General features: G+C 42.8%; 1 pseudogene; it reads left to right on the plus strand.

Moving 5' to 3' along the window:
- The first annotated feature begins 4,437 nt into the window (after positions 1–4,437).
- LOC116914279 lies at positions 4,438–5,177 on the plus strand (annotated as a pseudogene).
- Positions 5,178–5,936: the final 759 nt, after the last annotated feature.

Below are 5,936 nucleotides of genomic sequence, written 5' to 3' on the forward strand. Positions count from 1 at the left end.
AAGTAGAATGAGTTTCATTAACTTTGATAGTTCCTGATTATTTTTATATATGACAAAGGCCACATTTAAACAACTTTTCTCACCTCAAGGCTCTCATCACTCCATCAGCTTTTCCTGAGACAAACAGTTACAGAAGGATGATGTCTGCATATTTGAATTAATTCCCCATATGCAGGCAACACAGAGGGGGAAGAATGAGAGAATATTCTCAATGGGGGCCAAGATCTTATCAAAACCTAGAAACTCTTTTAAAGAGTGTGATAAGGAAAAGAAGAAGTTTAGAAAGGAAAGGTGTAGAGACTCAGAATTTTTAGAGTATTTAATGTGTCCAGCCAGAGAGACTCTCCTGAAAAGTCTAAAGTTGAAGGGACATGAAGTAGACACCAAAGTTAAGAAGGAACCGAAGAAAGCTTCTGCAGCAGATCTATGTGTCACCCTAATAACAGAACTAACTACATCTGCTAGGACTTTGATCTAAAACTGACTGTACTACATAGTAGAGCTCTTGAGTAGGAAAAGGGATGCTGCTTATTGATTTACCATGCACAGCAAGGGGGTATAAATAGCCAAGCTCATATGGAATCAAAATGTAGGATTACATCTTTGCCTGTGCTGTCTGCAGAGAAATATGTGAATGCATTTTACTTCTCTCTTATTTCCATTATTCCATATTTGTTCAGATGTTGCCCACTAAAATTTCTCATTGGATAGAACACATTCTTTAAACGTGTTTGCATGTTTTTCGGGAAGACATGAAATACATGCTGAGAAACACATGGTGCAGTTTTCATGCGTGCCGTAACAGTTTCTTCTCCATGTAGAACTTCCTATTTATCTGTCTTTGCAATGTGTGAGTTACAGGAGAGCAGGAAATTTACTTCCACTTGCCGCAGCTGCACCTTAGAGCCACGGAAACCTTGGCATGGGAGCTACCTCTGACTATACTGGATTCAAAGGAATAGGGTCTCGGGTTTTCAGTTAGTATTAAAGCTCTAAATTTTCCTGGTGTGTAATTGAATCTATTTTTATTTTTAGGTTGTAATATTTTACAACTACTCTTTAGAAAGAGACAATTATTAAAAGGCTTAGTAAATACACTGATTTTTCTAGAACCTATATATCCTGAAAAGATTTAGAAAATAATTTAGCTTATTTTTATCTCTAAATTAAAAAAACTGTTCATTAAGCAATATTGTGTCCCAGATATTGTACCCAGTGCTAGTTTACAAAGATTTGATATTAATCTTAGTAACACATGCATGGTCTAGGAAAGTCTTAACATGTCCTTAAGTGAAGTGATTTCCTTGATTGTTTGTTCTTTTCCTTTTATACATTTTTAAAAATCTTATTAGTGCATGTTCAAAAGTAAAGCTGACCGTATATAATAATGTAATTCCTTCAAATTCCAACTTACACTGAGATCCAGACTATTCGGTGGATTTATTGAGAATCCCTCAGCGAGAAATATAAGCGATTCGATGCTGGGTAAGATCCTCAATGACAGGGCTTCCAATTAGTGCAGCATTTTGAGCAGTGCCATCATGAATGTGGGTATGGGATACCAGGATGCCAGCGAGTGAACTGTTTGTCCTCAAGGATTCAGTGGTTCCTTGAGTTTCTCTAGTAACTCGCCTTTCTAACCCAACTGTATCCCAATTATGCACATTTTGGTGATCCATTTTGAAAAGTATATAGAATATTAAAAACCATACATTTCAATATAAACTATACATGGAAATACTTACTTAAATAATGTCTTCAATGATTCACCCTGGTGGTACTAGGAATTGGAACCAGGATCTTGGGCACAGTACAACCCCAGGCTTGGCGTCCTTGATTCTGATTCCTATAAAATATAAAGGTGTAGGCAGCCATTATTCCTGGAGTCAAAAATGTGCTAATTGTCTTGTGCTAAATACATGCTACTTTGTATAATTATAGCTTGTATAAATAAAAGAGCTCTTTATTATATCCTTTTTTTTCAGATGGGCTTTTGTCTGTTTATTTTTCTTTCATATAAAAGTTGCGCACTGCTCTGTCTGTAGGAAGATGCACTGTCCGACAGGTGAGTGGGGGGTTATATTACAGTGCCACACTGGGAGGTTTAAGGGTCAGCCAGACATGGTGTTTGCTTGCCCTAGCCTTGGTCAGACCATATCCACAGGTGAAAGCTGGCCTCTGCTGGGAACCGAATTGTCCATGCTGCTTAGTATGTCTACGAAGACCCATCTTCACAGCTCTCCCAGTCCCCCACCCCTAAAAAACAGACATGTGGAAGCCAGGCTGCGGGAACACTGGTTTCAGCTGCAGCCAGAGGCAGGTGACTGGGGAAGCCTGCTGGCTAAAAAGTTAAACCCACACATCGCACCTCAATATCCACACACAGATACTCCAGAAGTGCCCTTGACTTAGCCTGCCTAAGGCTCCTAGGATTGTAGGAGGGCTTGACTTTTCTGGTCTGGAAGGCGAGCCTTCCTTTCCAGCCAGCTCATGTTTGGGAACCAGTAGACACAGAGCACAGAGCCGCTCTGTTGGCTGTAGCACCAGTAGGGAGGCTGCAGGGGCCTCTAAAGCGCTGGGAGGAAAGACCCCGTGTGCACAGTGCTTCCACTCGCACACAGCAGCACCTAGAGCTGCTGAAGGACAGCAAGTAGGAGCAAAGACTGAAATGAAAGGACCTGTAAAAGAGGAACACACCAAAGACCCACGCGACTGTTCACAAGCCTGACTCCACAAACGCTCCATAAACAATCCACAACGGGCTGCTGCCAGAGGGAGTTAGACAAGGGGCTGTTAGCAGATGTCCCCTTTTATTTACAGCACAAATAAACAGTAGAGGGCCCCATAGTTCTTATTTGATAAAAGCTTCTGTAAAAACAAAAACAAAAACAAAACAAAAAACCAACCCAGGAGGGGTTCAGAGTGAGTGATGCTTAATGATACTAAAATGTCTATTCAGTAAAGAAGCCATGTGTAATAATTTCTCATTTGTAACTATTCACTTTCTGCTATCTTTTTCTCCTTCCTTCCTTCCTTCCCTCCTTCCCTCCCTCGGTCCCTCCCTCCCTCTGTCCTTCCCTCCGTCCCTCCGTCCCTCCGTCCCTCCGTCCCTCCGTCCCTCCGTCCCTCCCTCCCTTTCTCCCTCCCTCCTTCCTTCCTTCCTTCCTTCCTTCCTTCCTTCCTTCCTTCCTTCCTTCCTGGGTAAATGGCATGGCAAAATTCTCCTATAAAATGCCTGCTTGCTCTTCAGTTCTTAGTTCAGACTGTCTGACAGTTCTAAAGGTCCTTTGCTGCTCTTCATATCATGATGGAGATTTAATGATATCCTTACATTTGTGGGTATAAGCTTTCTATTTTAAAATCACATCAAAAATTTATCTAGTTTTTCTACTGTCTACTTAATTAAACTGTAACACAGCAATATATTTTTCAGTTTCCAAAGTTGGTAAACCATAATGCCATCTTGATGAATTAAATAAATTTAAAAAAATTGTAATAGATAGAGGGAATAGAAAGAATTGCAATAAATTACCTATTGCCTCATTTCCAATCACTGAAGATTTATATGAGAATTTTGTTCTTTTATACATGGATCCTTCAGCATAGGACATCAAGCATTTCATACATAAAGAGAACAAGTATAATTTAACTTGAAGGCAATACATTTTATTGTTCTGTATAATAAAGTGTGTGGGTAGACTAAGAGGCTATTCAGTGTTTCTCACTATATCCCTGTAGCAGGAGGAAGGATTGCCCAAACCATGCACCATGACTACCTGATCTTCCACGGTCCACCCACGATACACCACATGTGTGGATTCTCTATCAGTTTATGCTTTTATCGCTTCTTGGGGTGATCTTTGTCAGAGATCATATATGTTTTTAGAGGACATTGACAATTTTAAAGGTGAAAGCGTCTGTCTTGTTTATGCCGCTTCAGTCCTGCCTTGTGGGGTAACTCACAGAGGTGGCTCAGAAGAGTGAAGCGCAGACTCAGCCAGCACCACCACCCACACACACCTCATGCCTCATGGCCTCCTGCCTGCCTTGCAGCAGGCTACCTCACTCCCTGACCTTGATGAGTGATGAGAAGTGCCCCGGGGCAGGAGACCCTGGGTGATGGGTGTGGGGAGAGAGTGCTGGAGGACAATGGGAGCACCTTGGATCTCTATATGACTCTGGATCTGTCGGGTCTGGCTGTCTGGCTGTCATGCTAGGCCACCGCCCACTTCTAAGGGAGTCTTCTGCAAGGTCTTGATACACTGCTGCTCATCTTCTTTGACTTGGTTTGGTGTCTTCACATCAACTTTCCCTACCTCTACATCACTGCTACCGTGATGCTCAACCTACTTCACCTGCAGGTTCATATTGAGATCCAATGAAGGCCATCTCTGACTGATAGGCATCACTAACTCATTTCATCTGAAGGCACAAAGCATGAGGGCTGGGAGAGGGACTCTGGGTGTTCACATGGCCAGTGTGAAGCAGTCACAAGGAGGTGACCTGGACAAACTAGCATGTGGCCTTAAGAAAAAGTCAGAAGAGGAACCCAGCCCATTAAATGTGCCTTCTTGGACAGGCCAGCCTAGAAAGTCACGGGACATGGTGGCAGCATCCTCTGAAATGAAACGTGGTCAAATCAAACCTCATACTTCACAGTGGCTTCAAAGTGCTTCTATCTGAGGGAATCAATGGGGAGAAATTCATCTACAGCAGCCTCCCTAATGTGGCTGTGTTTCTATCCTCTGCTCTTTCATAAGGACATCTATCAGGGGTGTCCTGTGGCATCGGGGATACAGTAGTAAGTGACTGGCCAGGCAGAGAGCCCAAAGCCACAGACAGCTGTGGAGAGTACCTAAAAGGAGCTTCCTGAGTGTCACGATGATTGAAGTGGGTTTCCTAAGAGGTGCTACCCACCTCTTAGGAAGAGGTGCTAAGTACCAGTTCAGAACTGTCTTACTGATACTCTGAGCTGTGCCAGCCGCCACAGGCTTACACTTATGACAAAGTTCTTCTAGAAGACAAGACAAGATGTGTTTCCTTGGCTATTGAAATCCTGTGTTTTCTGAGGAAACAGTAATAGATAAGAAAACTCTCTCCATTACTTAAGATGGTCTGCAGATAGTCATGGGTTCACTGGCTCTGTAACCTTCCAGATTAGCAAGTCTCTGATGTGATAGTTTTACTACAAGTGGAAACATTAGAATAGAAGCTTAATTTTAAAGGTTGTCTTTCATGTTCTTTAGCATTAAGTCTGGGGTAGGCTGCAGCCGTTCAGGTCCTGCTCTGACTCCTGTGAGCAGATACACTTCACTGGTTGATTCAGAAGCATGGTTTCAAGCACGTTTTCAATCATTTTGGAAAGATGCTCAGAACTGGGACACCCCCACCCTGGGGAAATGATTGAACTACCCAGCAGATCAGAAAGGAACGACTTAGCAGAGTGTCTTGGAGGCCCATTCTCAAGGGCTGGCATGTAGATGCCGCCTGCCTCAGCTCACCTTGGCCATCCGATGGAAGTGCAGGTCTGTAGTCTGTACCCTCCACCTCCTGTAAGCCATGCTCCAGTCAGGGAGAGTCTTGCCGCTTCTTCACTGTACGGATGTGAGACCTGCAGCCAGATGACTTTTCTCACTTGCTCCTCTCCGTCTGCCCGAGGTGCAGGTTTCAATGGAGGCACTTTGGAGAGGTTGCATTATTAAATTTAGGATAATTTTAAATTACAGAATAGTTTGAGACTTTCCTGCTGCCAAAACGTAGATGGCAAATGAAGAAATTTCCTTTACCCAGACCCAGGACTTGTGATCAATTTTACATTTAGATTTTTTTTTCTCAAAGTACCTCTGTCTTTGTGGATTGTTGATAACTTTAGTAAAGTTCATTTAAAGAGTGGACATTTTAGAGCCCCCTAACCAAGAGAGTTAAAATCAGCGATG

Source organism: Rattus rattus, chromosome 13 (genome assembly GCF_011064425.1).
Source record: "Rattus rattus isolate New Zealand chromosome 13, Rrattus_CSIRO_v1, whole genome shotgun sequence".
NCBI classification, from domain to species: domain Eukaryota; kingdom Metazoa; phylum Chordata; class Mammalia; order Rodentia; family Muridae; genus Rattus; species Rattus rattus.